Source organism: Dermacentor variabilis, chromosome 7 (assembly GCF_050947875.1).
Source record: "Dermacentor variabilis isolate Ectoservices chromosome 7, ASM5094787v1, whole genome shotgun sequence".
Classification (NCBI taxonomy): domain Eukaryota; kingdom Metazoa; phylum Arthropoda; class Arachnida; order Ixodida; family Ixodidae; genus Dermacentor; species Dermacentor variabilis.
Window position 1 is genome coordinate 89,981,251 of NC_134574.1, and position 18,095 is coordinate 89,999,345.

The window sequence follows — 18,095 nt, forward strand, 5'->3', positions numbered from 1 at the left end:
AAATAATCTGGGCATCTCCAGGCGACGGCAAACAATATTACCATTGTTTAGCTCCACTACCCGGCATTTGGGTATTTTTTTTTAATCTTCACGCGTGATAGTTGAGTGAACCCTGCATTATTTGCCTGTACACCCAACGAAGAAAGTTTTCACTATTTATGCTGCTTGGTGCGAGCAAACTGAAGCTCAGATTTTTCTTACATTCATGAATTACGAAGGCGACGCACACGTACGTCAAATATGTGCCACTAAACATACACAAGCGCCACGCATAATTCAGGCACGCTACTTCTATACATCTGCAGTCTTTTATTGGGGAAGAGTATTATATTGCCATGGTTGTCGACTTTATAAGTGTTGTTGAGCCGGCACATAATGAATCTATCGGCGAAGCTCGATCAACGCAGAGGCGTGGAATATGGCAATCAGAGTGCATATTCGGAGTCGTTCGTGGCGAGCAGCTTTTGTGCTGCAGACATAAAAATGACAAGCCAATTTCCTCTTGTATGCAACTGTTCTTCGATACTCTTGCCTTATATCTATCTCATCATTAGTTGCACCCGTGTTAAATTGCTAAGTCTCTTGCAAACGCTTCAGGCTTTCATATAGTCTGGGTGTGTTGAGTAATTTCGAAGGGCCAGCCTAGAAGGCTTATGTTGATTTACTTAACTATGTTGAAAGTTGCGTCGTTCTACACCATTGAGACAAAAATACGAGTGACTTACTGGAAACTGAGAAAACCTACTTTTTGTGACAGGCCTAAACATTATTTTAGAAAATGAATGGACATTACACGCATACAGAAAGTAATCTTTTTCTTGGCAATGTCTGTGGTCAAGCATATAAGTGTGTTCGTTCCAACAAGAATATTTATGGTACTTGGAAGCTTAAAATTGTTATGCAAGACATTATAGACAAAAGCTAGTGTTTTTTAATGTGGCTTAATTTTCTGAGAAATCAAAATCACTTGATTTCAAACGAAAGCGAATAGTAGCAATTATTGTTACATGAAAGATAATGGATATTACATTATATGGACCGACGTGGCGACTACTTTAAGAAAAAGTGTTTTCGACAGCTAGTCAAATCACATGAAAGAACGCAGAGCACATCATTCTAATTATCAATATTTATCTGAAAATATTGTGGCTAAAATCATAGCAATATTATGCCCAGTTCACGCCCTGAAAATGAAAAAAAAAAAGTTATTTCCGAACCGACAAGAGGCCGAGCTAACAAGATGGGATACACATGGGCTTGGAAAACTTTCTATGATTGTGGCGGAAAAAGGCAGTTCTCGACTGTAGAACTACCAAACCTAACACCGAAAGGTCGACGGACTATGCAGACATCAGGATTATCCCATCTGGGTAATTGTTTGAGCCACAAAGGCAGTTTAAGTACACTGTCACGCCAGCGACCTGGCTAACCCTAACTAGCTAGGTCTACGAGGCCACTGGTCCCACCACTTCGGTGGGAACGACGCCTTACTCGTGCGCGGTCGGGCCTGCACTATGCCACGAGACGCGACTACATCTTCGCGTCTCGTGGCATAGTGCTTTTCGAGCATCGCTAAAGTTATCTGCAATTGCAGGTAACTTTAGCGGAGCGAGGTCTGCCTGCAGCACGGAGTAAGACATATAGGAGGTGAAACTCCAGTCAGCGCGAGCGAGCGCGGGCGACCAGATAGTCACAATTGTTGCATGCGCCGACGCTACCGTATACAGTGGCGCCACCATGCGCCGCGTCGTAGAAGCCGCAGCGGAAAAAAAAAAAAGCAGCGCCCGGCAGGCGGCTCGGCGGCTCCGGCAGCTCCGGCCACTCCGTGGTAGTAAAGCCCCTAAAACTTCGTAAAGTAGTGCCACTCTCCTCCTCCGCCTTCACTCCTCCTCGTTTCTCCTCTCTTTCACGCTCCCTCCTCGACCATGGCGCCGCCTACGATGCTCGAGCGCAGCAGACGACCTTTCGCAGAGTGAATGCACGCATAGCAAGGCAGTGCTCTTTAGTCGTTCACGTTGGCTTTCCAGCACCGCGTAACTTCGTGTACAGCATAGAATTTCTAGTCGGATGCTTGTACAACTTCGGTAACGGCAGCTTTTGTTTCATTTTTTGATAACTATTTCTTAAAAAAGTATCTGAAGGAGTGCTAACGCTGTGCGTTGACGACTGCGAATGTATCGCGTGCCCTACAATTAAGTACGCAACATTTGTCAAGGGCGTGTCGCAAGATCTTGTTGCGAATGGTTGTAAATAACACGTTTACCATCGAATGACAACCTCTTCGCCTCCAGCAAGCCCTCAGCCTAAAGAATCCGCGCCGCCCTTACCATGTGAATTCGCGGCGCGTATGAGCTATGACGTACAAAGGCGGACGGAGATCATTGCTCTAGAGGTTCGAAAGTGTATTACAAGCTACAGTGCCGCCAACGTGCGTGCTTGCCAATCCAAGCGCGCGCAAAGTCTCAGAGGTGGGCGGTGGTGCTATTATGTTTCTCGTGTCTCAACGCCGACAGAAATACCGCGGCCGATCATCGAGTCGGGAATGTGCGTACACAAGAAAATAAAATGAGTTTTTAGCATTCGTGCGCGAAGCGGGAGCGCGATAACAATGCTTGACTCAATATCAAACAAGACCACTGTGGCCTTCAGCAATTTTTTCAGGTTAATGACTTATCACGAATAACACTTCATGGTGCGTTGGTTCGTCCGTTTAATAAGTGACGTACTTGTCGCGAACCGAGTTGCACTGAGGTGCATGCATTCAGGACGGTTGCACTCCCTTCGAAGTAACATTTGCGAGACATGACTTTATTAGTGAAGTCATGATCGCGCAAAGAATCCCCCGGCCATGACGCGGCCGAAATTGCGGCAAGTGAAATGTTTTATCCATAGGTTAAATGATATGAAACGGCATTCGAGTTGCAAGTTAACAGTTTATTTTCACATAGATGCATTACAGATTTGCCTTTGCAGTCACAAGTCCGTGTGCACCATTTATTGTCTCATTGCGTAAATAAACGCACCAGCCTAAGAGTCCTACAGCAAGCGCGTCTGAATTAGGCATAATGACTGTAGAAACTAATAGTGGCATAGACGAGCAAGCGAACTAGTATATGAGCGCGCGAACTAAACGAGCGAGCAAACGACTAAACGAGCCTGCGAACGAACGAGCAAACGACTAAGCACGAACGGCGACTAAACCAGCCAGGGAATGGGCGGGCGACCGCACGTTTTCTTTGCCAGTGCCCCACCGCCGCATCTTAAGCTTCGCACACTTTAAAGCTCACGCGAATTAGCACATACGTCTCAATTACCTATGATGCGGTCGCTCGACGCCGAACGCACCGCGTAACACGGTTTTGGGAAAGCACACACGCTTTTCATCGGTGCCTCTGTATCGCAAATCCACCGGGCGACCGCGAACGAGGAACACGAACAAATGTGGCAAACAAAGCTAGTCTATCTAAAGAAGGCTAGTAAGTAACCACAAAAGGCAGAGAGTTGCTGCCCTGAGGCGCTTTCATGATCGAGACTGAAATTTTATCAAAAGGACTGAGCTGAATCTTCAAAATTTCGTAATCACGTTATCGTACGCAACCTCGCGTGCCCGTGAACTCAAGCCGGTTGGCGTTCAAAACGATTAAGCGCACCGAATATGACTAACACGACCACGTAGTGCGCATATAAGCAAAGCAAACGTTGCGTAAAAATCATGTTAAAGCGTGCGTACAAATGACACATGCACAGTGAACTGTGCAATATCTACTACGTTATTTCCCGCAGCACAATACGCAAGCCTGGCACATACAATACTCTGAGAGAGCCACAACTTACATCACATAGTCGCGCGGAGGAAGTTGGTCGGAAATTCTCCCTCCCGATTCGGTGAAGCCATGTCTTTCTTCTTAACGCGTTGCGCTTACCGGACGGTATCGCGAACATATTCTTGCCTTTGATAAAACTGTATTGGCATCCAAACGCGCAGCAGGTCATGGTAACAGAAAATGACGTGAAGCGACGTCGCACTTGCAACAAAACATCCTTCAAGGCGTTCACAAGATCAAAACAACACAGAATAGGAACGGAAGGAATGCCGCCAACAAGCGCCGCTTCTCGAGCAAAGATGGCACTGAAGCGTGACTGTAAACAAACGAAGCCGGCGCAAGGGACCACGTGATGCCATTAGGCGAATAGCGACGCGGCGTTGGCTTCGGCCAGAGCGCCGGAGGAGGAGGCGGCGTTCTTCAAAGCGTGGCACTACTTTACAAAGTTTAAGGGGCTTTACGTGGTAGAAGTCAGGCGCGCGCGGCCGAACGGGAGCAACACGCTCAACCGGTTGCCCTGGCAACCGAAACGGCGGTAATTTCTTCCCATGCCGCCAGGTGCCGCCAGCATGAAGACACATCCGCGGGCTTGTGACCTTTACTGGTCGCCGCAAACAGCGGAGTTTCCACTCCTAAATATTTCTTGCTCTGTGGCCTGCAGCAAGCAACGCTCCTCTCCCTTATCCCAAAATTTCTGCTCGGAAGTCGTTTTTGCGATAGGTCGTCACCTTTAGTAACAATATGTCAAGCGACACTATTGGCTAGAGTGAATTCTTGAGAACGATTCGAACGTAAGGGCTTTCTGTGAATACGGGCGTCGTGTCGCTGGTGCACGATGCGGCAGTTGTTCATTGCGAAGCTGCGAAGGCGGCTGTTGCTGCATCCACTCGCTTATATGTACACAGTCCCGTATAGATCCATCAATATGTCTGGCAGCTAAGTTGATGATATAAAAGAAGCAGTTTTTCAGGAATAAAAATACGATTCATTCGTTATTAAAACATTCGTGCCTTTGAAGCAACATGATTTTTATGTGGTATTTTTGTAGAATTACTTTGTGCGCATACAATAATAGTACGTTCTTTTATTGTCAGGGACGTGTATCTTGCGCAGATGCGCCTAAGAACGGCACAGTAGCCATCGGTGTCCAGAGCTTCTTAAAGCGCGTGGCACGAACATATTGCTTCGCGCTTTAAACAATCATTAGCAAGAAGTCACCGAATCCTATTTATCTGTTAATAATAATAACAGTCTGTTTCTATTCCTGCTGGCGGAACATGGGAATATTGTGTGCAACAGGAAACTTCGAAACATCGTCAGACTTTGGCTACATTTTGCCATACACCTCTCGGAAGCGTGATCAGAACATTGTACGTTTCTTGATTTTGCCAAATATACATTATTCACAGGAATTGGCGCAAGCGATGCATTAAAATTAAGAAAAGGAGCAGCAAGGAAACAAAATTTCAGAATTATTACAGTTACTGTCCACGCCATCGCACAGTAACTGACTTGAAGGATGGTGGTCACTAAATATTTTATCTAAGTATTCTAAATACTGTATTTTCTATTCTTTCAATTTATAAACGTATTAGAAATAGAAGGTAAAAGAAAGATATTGAATTTCAATTTCCATATCTTCAAACCAGTCATAGGTGAGTCGGAACAAGACATCTGTTTAAGTGATTAAATTATTTAGTATCGTGACGCCAGTTTCAGCAGAAAATAATAGGACGTAAAGTGTTTTTTTGTGACATTACTATGAAATTCTGTGTGTTTGTGTGTGCGGTGTAGCCGGTTCCGTGGCGATCGAGCTTCCTGTCGTCGGAGAGATTTGTTTCACGCTTCGCACACTTTCAGAGACGATGAACATTACTCGCACATTCTTTGCTGCCGCAGGGACAATCTGTTACGTCACAGACTCAGAATAGTTTTCGCAACGTGATAGTTAGCTGACAATTGGCTGTCCTATACTTCCGCCATGCGCAGGCAGACTGTTGTCCTGTTTTATTTTTCAATAAACGTTTATTTCATTCTGCCGCCGGCTATGAATGTGTGTGCAAAACATGAGCCCGATCTGAAGCACTCGAATAAACACCCATCTGTTACCGAAGTTGAGTTTGAGATGTCCGTGTTTGTGTGCCACAGAATCCCAACGGGAATAAGATAGATTATCACTGAGAGGTGAAGATCAGCTGAAGAGCTGGGTAAATACTAGAATATTAGGCATCGTAGGACGTGCATATCCATGTCCTGTGCACTGGTATATACTCAGTGTTGGGAATGTTTTAGGTGAACTGATGAATTGATAATTCTGTATACAACATTAACAATTTTTGATATCGTAGAATCAGTATTGGTTAAAATATCTATGCAACGTTATCTCTGAAGCTTTGAAAAAAGGGACAGGGCCTCCACTGCAACGCTGAAGTCTTGAGTGTCAATGGTTTGGTCGATCTTTTTGGGTTCGACGATGTACAGTTGCCGCGCGTTCAATGGACACAAAGCAGTGTATAAGTTGTAACAGTAGATAACATCTGTTAAGTTAAGGTGCATCTACCTGTGAAATGGAGTCTAACGCTGATTCAATCCCAGACAAACACACCGGGACGATTTTCTTGCTAAAGCATGGCAGGCTTCTACGTGAATTAAGACGTCGGGCTGCTGCTAGCCAGAATTTTCTTTGTGCCGTCCATCGTGGTTAGGCTTCTCCGGCAGACTAACACTAACAGAATGCTAATCTGTCTTGTAGGATACGGTATAGAAAACTTACATAAGTATGAATAAGTGCAATATATTGGAATCAAATTTTCAACAATATTCAGAACAAACGTAACAATTTCTTCAGAAATAAATCAACTTTAACCCATTAGAGAAAACGAGGGTTTCAGCAACGTTATAAGTGGCTGCATCTGGTACGGCAGAACAGATGACTATGGAAGCCACATGCAACACATAATAATCGCCTAAGCCATTATTACCTGGGCTAATGTATCCCTAGCAGACTTACTGATTCGGTAGTTCTGCAAGTTCAAATATTCTTGTGCCGCTAAGTACTCAACAACGCTTTAGAATAAATATTTCAAAAGTTAGAGGGGGGACGCACGTATCTCGATGAGTCAATTGCTACTTGCGATGATATGAATTCCTGTATGTAATGAATAAACTGTTTATCAGGTACAGCTAAAATTGAAAAATTACCAGGAAAAGAGAAAATTGCAAATATGGCCTGCTCTAAGCAGATAGTGAAATAATCAAGTTACCAATAACCAAAGGAATAAAGAAAACGTTGTAAATACGACGCTATTCCCCTTGCCTTAAGCATCCACATTGTAAAACTTTAGTACGAAATAGAAAAACGAATGCGAGAGAACATAATTAAAAAACATTGAGCCTAAGAAAACTACGTATGAGATTGTTTTCAGATACGTTTTCTAATTGTATAGCCAAATAATTGCTTCATGAAACAAAAAAGCCAATAAAGAAGGTCTATTCATTTCTTCTTTCTTTGTTATAAGTTTTAAGCGAAACGGAAAAAGCCCGAGCTCACAACTACCTGCGCCGGATGTGTTAACGAAAGCGCAGTAGAAATGATTTTTTCCACGATTACATTTTATGGATCTTATGGAAAACGTTACCAAAGCAGATATGAAGCGAAGCTTTTGCCACTATCCCGTTTGTTGCGTGGTGCTGCTGCTAATAATTTTAACAGCGACATGAAAAGACCACGTTAAGAGTCCTCATATAATATGAAGTATCGTCTGCACAATAAAAAGTTTCGGCATTGTTAAACGAACAATTCAGGTCCTAAATATGGATCGAGATTTTAAATATTCTTGCCAATTACATTGCTTTACATCGACTCTTAGACTCTTTGCAATTTCATTAGTTACAATGTGCCTAAAATATTCTGCAATATTTTGGCACGAGTAAAATCTACAATTAGCGGACTTGTTTTGTAAAAAAAGAAAGATATTTGAAGAAAGCTCGCATTCTTTGCGAATTAGCATCAGTACATTGTTAATAAGGTAAACCAGAGCATTACAAATGAATATACTATCATCAATCTATTTTATGACCCCTGCAGGATGAAAGCCTCTTCCTGCGCTCTCCAGATACCCCTGTCCTGCGCCAACCAATTCCTGCTTCTGCCTGCGAACTTCCTACATTTATCGCCCAACCTAATTTTCTGCCATCGTCGACTCCGTTTTCCTTCTCTTGGCACCCATTCGCTAACTGTAACGGTCCATTTTCTACCTCACCTAGGCATTATATGGGCTGTACAGCTCTTGTTTTTTTCTCTGACTATCAAAATCTTGGCTATGCCAGTTTACTCTCTGATCCACACCGCTTTTTCGCATTACCCCTAACATTCTTCATTCGATAATTCTTTGCTCCGTCTTTGTACTCGAGCACCTTTATCAAGCTCCATGTTTCTGTTTCATTGGTTAGCCCCGGTAGAATGCATTGAATGTACACCTTTCTTTTCAATTGTAGTCGTAACCTTCCTGTCAGGATCTGACAGTGTCTGCCATATAAACTGCAACCCATTTTTATTTTTCCGTAAATTTCCCTCTCATTATCAGTACAAACAGGTGCCTCGCGAGTAATTGACCTAGGTAAACATACTGCTTCACAGACTCTAGAGGCTGACTGGCGATCCTTAACTCTTGTTGTCTGGCCCGGCTCCTCATGATTGTATTGGTCTTCTGCATATTGATCTTCAATCCCACTCTTACACTGTCTCTAATAAGGCCCTCAATCACGTGTTGTAACTTGTCTCCAATGTTGCTGAACAGGACAATATCATCTGCAAACCGAAGGTTGCCTAGATATTCGCCGTCAATCCTTACTCCTAAGCCTTCCCAGTTAAATAGATTGACCATTTCTTCCAAGCCTGAAGTGAATATCATTGGGGAGATTTTGCCCCTTGCCTGACCCCTTTCTTTGTAGGCATATTTCTATTTTCCTTGTTGAGAAACAAGGTAGTAGTGGAATCCTTGTAGATTCCTTCCTAGATATTCCCGTATGCCTCCTGTACTCCTTGATTACGTAATTCGTCTAATAATACTGGTATCTCTGTTCAATCACATGCTTTTTTTAACCTATGAAAGCCATATAGAGAGGTTGACTGTATTCTGAAGATTTATGGTTTACCTGATTGATGACATGGATTTGATGCATTGTGGAGTTTTCCTTTTTGAATACAGTGTGCTTTCTAGATTAACTGAAGTCAAGTCTTGTCCTCATTCTATCCAAAATTATCTTGTAGAATATTTGATACAATACTGGAAGTAAGGTTATGGGCCTATATTTTTCAATTATTTACCGCTTCCTTTTTTCTGCCTTATTATATTGTTTGCGCTATTCTATTTCTCTGGAACCCTCGATGTCATGCGACACTTCGTGTAAAGGGCCGCAAGCCTTTCAAGCATAATAGCTCCCGCATCTTTTAATAAATCGACCGTTATTCCACCTTCTCTTACCACTTTCCCCCGTTTCATATCTTGTAAAGACCTTCTTACTTCATCGTTGGTTATAGAAGGGGCCTCCGCAGCCTCTTCAATACTTCTTAGAATGGAGGCATCGCGGCTTCTCTGTGCACTTTACAGGTCAGTAAAGAATTCTTCTGCTGCTTTTGTCATTTCTTCGAAATTACTGATGATATTGTCCTCCTTGTCCTTCAGTGCATACATTTTAGCTTGTCCTATGCCAAGTTTTCTTCTGACTAATTTCATCATCCGTCCTCTTTTTATGGCTTCTTCAGTCTTTCTAACGTAATGATTTCGAATATCCTTATTTTCTCCTTACTGATCATTTTTATCTAATCTAATCAATCATAATCGGTCTAATCTAATAATTACTTTTTAATAGAAGAATATTGTTTCATCAGGTTAGCGTATGACTATTTCTCTTCAGCACACTTTGAGGCGACTGAAGACCACTCATGACATTACCCTTCTTATCTATCAGCGCATACATCTTGGCTTGTCCTATACAAAATTTTCTTCCCCCTGGTTTCATTAGAACAGACTCATTTCATGTTGCGTCCATTTTCTGCTGCTTCATTAGCCTTTGAGATTGCTAGCCTAATGAATGCACTCCAATATGACAAAAATACCTTGAAGAGCCTATAGAATTAGCTTCTTGCAACATAGATTCAAAAATAAACTCTGGCCAAACGAAAAGTACGTGCATGTTCCTTATCAAGCCACGTCCTTCAGGCATTCAGGCAACAGACTCGTTATATTTTAGAGAAATTGAAAAGGAAAAGTTAGGTAGACGTCTTGTGTCTTTTTTTGTATTTTGGAAACAATCTCTGTGCTGCCACAGTAGTAGCAAAGTAATATTTTTAATACCGCTTCTTGACGTGCTTGGACACCCATTCTGAAAGTTCATAAAATTTATAGGATTTTTTTAACATTTATTTGTAGTTTACTTCTCTTGAAAGCTTGAATGATTAAGATAAATCTTATGTGTCGGGCTATATAACGCTTAAATGAATTTAGAAATTGAAGGATAAAAATAGGCACAACAACCATATTTAAGGCAGCAGGGAATGCTTTAAGTATACCCAAATATCACCGAATTTTGGAACATTCCAGGAGCTTCACAAATCTCGTTGCTGATCCCTCTGCAGCTATTTAGCTTGAGCAGGCAACTCAGGGTGGTAAAACAGCGCACGCGCACAACCCGTGAATAATGGCTCATAGGGGGCTGCCATGTAAAGAAGCAAATCATAAAAGAAATTTTGGCGAAAGCTTATTTAATATATTATGTGTCTGAGGGGTACGAATAGTAGAATACACGTTGCTAACAGGTTTTCTCACGGCCTAAGGCATGGACTAAATATGCAAAATCTATCTCAGCTTTTCAAATTGTCAAACTGCAATATAATTCACCATTTACTCTCAGAAATGTTGATTAACTACAATAATAAAAATATACTCAGAAGTATCACACTCAGTCCGAACTAGTTTAAGCAATAGCGCTGGTGGTGTTCAGTGAAAAATTGCTTGTACAGAGCAGACAATGAAGTTCAATCAGATTTCATATGGAAACGTGTAGCTCCACATAACGTAATGTTGGTCAAACATGCGTATACCAAAAGGGACGACGAACGAATGATGACGATGAAAAGGGCGACGAATACTTTGCGACGATAACGACGTGACGACAGTGGGTGACGACAGTGGGTGACGACACTCAGGTCACGTAGTTGGAGGAACGACGGCGGCAAGAGGACGAATATATACCGACGATGTAATGGCGGCACTGGAATGAGAAGGAGAGAATGATGACAATTGAATGCACATAATTGCATTGTAACGACTATAACGAAGCGCAGTGGCGACAGTGGTCGACAAACAGCGAATAATATTGACAGGACGACGTCGACGTGACAACATTGAGAAGACTATTATGAAATAATGATGATGGTATGACAAAAACTGCGTGACGACAATGGAATAAAAAGTTGAGGTGGCGGCGACAGTATCATGCAAATGGCATTACAAAGTTCATATGACGGTGATAGATCGAACAAAACGCCATTACATGACACTATATTATCATTTGCATGACAACGACGCAGTAACAATGGTGTCGTGACGATGGTGATGTTTCCGCAATTGCATGCCCCTACCGCCATGATAAGACCAAGTGTACCATAAACCGACGATAATGTCTTGAGTACGACTGTATGAGAATGATCGAATGAAGAAGTATTGAAGATAATGGAAGAAGGAATAGAACAAGAACGCGACGATGGCGGTAGTATGAAGCTAATCGGAAGATGGAGCTGGAATGACAAGAAGGAACGACAACTAGGTCGTTACGACAGTAGGACTACAAACACATAATAACGGCTATATGACGACAATAGTATCGCCATGATAGAAGAAGGACAGTATGTATTATCGCGGACTGCGTACGCCAGCCGCTGATCGGGCTGTTTTTCTTTTCTGGAAATACCAGAGAACGCAAGCTGTTATTGTGAGTACTCCTACGTATGTGCTACTTCTCGACGTCAATCAGAGGCGCAATTTACGTGCATGTGTTAGTCTCAGAACTTTGCCCATTCAAGGTGGGTTTCGCTTGGATTTGCTGCGCAGTTTTCTTTTTATAACGAACCATTTTCGACCATGCTCAGTATATAGCACGCTCTGCCCTCGCACCTGCGGGTTCTAAATGAGCTGGCTAATCTTCAATAACAACGTATTTCCTGTCTTAGAGTTTCTCTGTTTTTCCTTTTATCTATATAACTCAATTTTCGGCAGATATGTCTCCTTCAATATGAAGAAACAGGGTCCAGCTTGACAGACTGTAAGTACTTATATTTAGTTGGTTAATTCTTACTACATGAAAGTCGCCAGTCAAGAGTCACCGGTCGCCTTGAGTACTTCTCATTTCATGGCTTCTACTCACCTGCCTCATCCGTGGAAATGGCAGACCATTGAATGGGACATCTATTCTGCAGAAATATGAAAGCGTGCGCCCGAAGCGCATATACAATCCCATTTTGGTGAACACCAGAATAAGTACTCCTGCACAGAATACTATGCATAATACTAAGTATACTACTTCTCATAATGAATCCTTACCAACTAGCTAAGCTTTCTGTCGTATTATACCGACGCATTCAAATCCTCTACGGCTGTTTCTTACTCAGCTCTCGAACCTTCGTTTTCAACGTCCGGGTAACTAAATCCACACACGAGTATCTTTACAGCTCAAGCCTACACTATACTCTCGGCAAATGAAGACACAGGGCTCACAAATGTCGCTAAGGCTCTTGTCTTCCCAGACTCAGTAAGTGTAGTGAGATCCCCAATCAGTCTATGAAAACACAAGAATTTCATTTTGAATGAACTGCACAGCTTGTTGTGCTCCGCGTATCTGTGTAACAAAGTGATCGTATTAAGCTGGGAACCTGGCCATAAAGTTATAAAAGGCACCGTAGCTACTGACGAGAACACTACGTCAGTAAATTTTAGCGATCCCTGCAACAGATTTAAAGCCTTTTCTACATCGCAAACTGTGAAAGCATTGGCAAAGACAGTGGGATACCCAAGCATTGCATAAGCTACACATCGTTTAAACCAAAACTAGGGAACTGGATAAGGGAGAAAACAGCACGGAACAAGGAAGCACTTGTTTGCCAATTACGAACAGGACCCACTTACGGTAATCACAGACTGGGACGCTCTTCCAGCCTATAGGATCGCAGTAATAATTTCACAGTCCACCATGTTCTTATTGAGTGCCCTGCAACAGAAGCAGAGAGAAAAATTTATTTCCCTGCTCCGTATCGCGCAAAAATACATCATCACCTGACATGTTTTGATAGCAAAGAACCACTTTTAACCTCAACAGTTTTAGATTTTTTAGCTGAAACAGACACTCGGGAAATGGTTTTTAACACGTGATTAACTGCCTTTGTATTCAAGGTCTCCCTTGAAGTTGTAGTGTCACTGTTAGCTTTGTTGTCTCATGTTTTTAATGAAACCAAATTGCCATAGTTCCCATCATTAACTAGCCAGTTTCATTATTTTATTACCTATTGTAGCGAAGAGAGCGCTAGTAGGTTCAGCGCTACTGGCTCTAAACGGTAGTGGGTCGAGCGCTCCTGCTCAGCAACGGCTCTCGTGCTTGGAAGCTGTGACTGCCCTCTCCGTCGACGTTGCGCTGCTCCGAGCTCTGCCTAATAAACACCTTTAGAATTGGTGGAGTGTGCGGGGTACCCTCAGACGATCATCCTGGAACTCCGGTCTCGTACCCTACCATCTACCATGCCCCAAGAGGCCTCCCAGCAAACGCCTCCTCCTGCACCCACTGCGTGCCCCGGGGTGCCTCGTCATCGCGACCCTCCTATCTACACTGGAGTGGTCGACACTGACGTGGACGAATGGCTCACGGCGTACGACAGGGTAGGCGACCTTAACAAGTGGGACGAAGCGGCCAAACTGAGCCATGTTCTGTTCTACCTCGCTGGAGTTGCCAGCCTGTGGTATAACAACCATCAAGCAGAGTTCCAGACATGGTCGGAATTTAAGACTTCCCTCGCCGATGTATTTGGTCGCCCTGCTGTTTACAAGCTGCGTGGCGAGCAACGTTTGCGAGAACCAGCTCAACAGCCAGGCGAAACGTTCACCAGCTATATCGAAGATGTCCTGGACCTATGTAGGAAAGTCGATTCGACCATGGCGGAGTCTGATCGAATCCAAAACCTCCTGAAGGGCATAGAAGACGACGCCTTTAACATGTTGCTGGCCAAAAGTCCACGCTCTGTGGCTGAAATTGTCACACTGTGTCAGAGCTATGAAGAACTCCGCAGGCAGCTGTCACTGACCCGTCGATGTCTACCGCGTGACGAACACCTCGCTGGTTTGGCTGCCATGTTCAACCAGGCAGCGTTGCTCGCAGAAATGAAGGCGTTCGTCCGCGAGGAAGCTGCCCGGCAACTCTCCTTGATGGATTTTGCACAGTCGCAGTCGGTACACACGCCTACGCCAAGTTTTGTGCCTCCGCTTCGCCGTGTCATAGCGCAAGAACTGCACGAAGTTTTGCCTGAGCACCACCAGCGTGTCCCTGCGGCTGCGCCTCACAGCTATGCCGAAGTCATGGCCCGGCCCCAACAGATCCCGACAGCTGTGCCACTCAGCTGCGCGGAAGTCGTCACCCAGCCTCAACAACTCCCTCAACGGGGACCTCCCACGTACACTGAAGTCCTCGCTATGCCCCGACAACAGCCTGCTATGCAATCGATTCACCAGCCGCCACGTCCAACGCCCCCTTCCACATGGATGGGACCTGCCGCAACGACTCGGTGGCGTACAGCGGACAATCGACCGATATGTTTTGCGTGCGGCTACGCAGGCCACGTCGCACGCTACTGTAGTCGCGTGCAGTCGCCTAGCGCTACACCATATGGGCCAAGTTCTATGGCGGGTTCTCCGCGCCCTTATTACGACGACGAACCTCGGGCTGCGTCACCACCATTCCGCCGGTCCGCCAACATCCGCCGTTCAACTTCTCCACGCCGACGCTCCCCATCACCGATGCGCCCTCGGCCCGAAGCTCGGGATGAGGAAAACTAATCGTCGCAGTCCATGAGGCAAGGGCTGCGACCCTATCGAAACGCAAAAGTCCTCAACGTAGCCCGACCAATGCGATAGACGTGTTAGTTGACGGTGTGCGCACATATGCCCTCGTGGATACCGGAGCTGCTGTATCAGTTATGGACGCAAAGCTTTGTCACTTCCTTCGAAAGGTTACGACGCCCATTGCTGGACTCGCCCTCCGAACAGCAGGCGCACAGCGTATTCACCCGATTGCGGCGTGCACCGCTCGTGTTCTCGTCGAGGACGTTGTATACGCCGTCGAACTTATTGTGATTTCCTCGTGCTCCCACGAAGTTATCCTGGGGTGGGACTTTCTCGCCCGCCACGATGCCGTCATTCATTGCGCACGGGCCCAACTAGAACTGTCGCCGATCTAAGATATGACGCTTGCCGATAATGCTTCTTTTGCGAACAAACTACTCGTCAGGCACGACAGAAACGTTCCTGCCAACTCGTCAGTGATTCTATCAATGCAGTGCAGCAGCCTCTCTGACGCCATCGCACGTCGCCATCGCACGCCATCGACGCCGTACAAATTACGGATATTCCCGAAGACACGTCCTGCGCCAGTTACAACACGCTCGGTTCTCTCTCTACGTCGGACCCTTTGCCCACAGGTGTGTTCGATTTATCTATTGCCGATGGCCTCACCCCACATCAGCGTTCGCAGCTTCTGCGCATCTTAGAAGAATTTCGCTCTTCTTTTGATGTCGGGCAACCTTCCCTTGGCCGGGCGTTTGCTGTCACGCACCATATTGACACTGGCTCCCAACCGCCATTGCGACAACGACCATATCGCGTCTCTGCCACAGAGCGTCGTGTGATTAATGAGCAAGTGGACGATATGCTTCGCCGCGAAGTGATCCGGCCCTCGAACAGTCCATGGGCATCCCCTGTCGTCCTTGTTACGAAAAAAGACGGCTCGGTACGGTTCTGTGTGGACTATCGGCGCCTGAACAAGATCACTCGCAAAGATGTATAACCGCTGCCGCGAATCGATGACGCCATCGATAGCCTACACGGAGCAGAATTCTTTTCATCTCTAGATTTACGGTCCGGCTATTGGCAAGTACCCATGGCTGACGTCGATAGGCCGAAGGCAGCCTTTATCACACCCGATGGCCTATACGTATTTAACGTCACGCCGTTTGGACTTTGTAATGCGCCAGCAACCTTTGAACGCATGATGGACACAGTTCTCCGCGGTTTGAAGTGGCACACGTGCTTATGTTATCTCGACGACGTTGTTGCTTTTGCCTCTGATTTCACCACGCACCTTGAACGCCTACGGCGTGTTTTCACGTGCTTAGCAAACGCTGGCCTCCAACTGAACCTGAAGAAGTGCCGATTTGCAGCGCGGCAGCTCACGATACTAGGTTACGTCGTCTCGAAGGATGGAATCCTCCCCGATCCAGACCAACTTCGTGCCGTAGCTGAATTTCCTAAACCGACGTCCGTCAAAGAACTGCGCAGTTTTGTAGGTTTGTGTTCCTACTTCAGGCGCTTCATTCGCAATTTCGCCGCCGTCATATCGCCCCTGACGAAGCTCCTTGGCAACAACGGACCTCTCCATTCGTGGTCGTCCGAGTGCGACGAGGCGTTCACTAAGCTCCGTCATTTGCTGACGTCTCCTCCCATTTTGCGCCACTACGACTCAACGGCACCTATTGAGGTACACACAGATGCCAGCGGTGTTGGCCTCGGCGCTGTCCTAGCGCAGCGCAAAGAAGGGTTTCCTGAATATGTTGTGGCATATGCAAGCCGTATGCTTACTAAAGCCGAGACCAATTACACCGTCCCGGAAAAAGAATGCCTGGCGATCATCTGGGCGCTTACCAAGTTCCGGCCCTATTTGTATGATCTACAATTTGATGTCGTCACGGACCAGCATGCACTATGCTGGCTGTCGTCATTGAAGGATCCCTCAGGCCGTCTCGCCCGTTGGGCGCTTCGCTTACAGGATTACGATATCCGCGTACTGTACCGCAACGGACGCCAGCATGCTGATGCTGACGCCCTCTCACGTTCTCCCTTGCCAGTCGACAATCCCTGCTGCGCAATATCCCAGCTTGACGTTTCTTCCGTCGACATTGGGACCATCGCTTCTGAGCAGCGCAAGGACCCCTTGATTGCCTCCATCATAGACTGCCTTGCTGATCCGTCATCGCGGCCAACCACTCGTGCATGACGCCGTCAAGCTCGCCATTTCGCCATTCGAGACCACCTGCTTCACCGACGCAATTACACCTCTGACGGCCGCCAGTGGTTATTAGTTGTACCTCGAAGCCTGCGTTCTGAAACTGCGCATCGTTCCACTCTGATATACAGTTTGCTCACTCGGGACTTTTCAAAACCTACCAGCGCCTCCGACGACGCTACTACTGGCGGGGAATGTACAACTACATTCAAAAGTTCGTTCTCTCATGCACCGACTGCCAGCGCCGAAAATCATCACCCCACCACTCGCCAGCTGGTCTGCAGCCTCTACCCTGCCCTACCCGGCCGTTCGGTCGCGTTGGCATCGATTTGTATGGGCTACTTCCCCTGACGTCGTCTGGTAACCGCTGGGCCATTGTGGCAGTAGATCACCTTACACGATACGCTGAAACCGCCGCTCTCCCAGCAGCTACAGCACGCGATGTTGCATCATTCCTGCTTCGCCGATTCATCCTGCGGCATGGTCCACCTCAAGAGCTGCTCAGCGATCGCGGACGCGTCTTCCTGTCGGAAGTAGTTGAAGCGATTCTCAAAGAGTGCCACGTTGTTCATCGTACGACTACGGCGTACCACCCTCAAACGAATGGCCTCACAGAACGCTTCAACCGTACGCTCGGCGACATGCTTTCAATGTACGTTGCCTCCAACCACACGACCTGGGACGCCGTTCTGCCATTCGTCACCTACGCGTTTAATACCGCTACGCAGAGCACGAGTGGATTTTCACCCTAATTCTTGCTGTATGGTCGAGACCCTTCGCACACCATTGACACCATTCTGCCGTACCGGCCGGATGCATCCGAGTGCGTGCCAATTTCTGCCACGGTCAGACATGCAGAAGAGTGCCGCGACCTCGCATGGGCCTTTATTTCCGCTGATCAAGAGCGCCAGAGGAGCACTCGCGGTGACGCCACTGCCACGGTCACCTTCG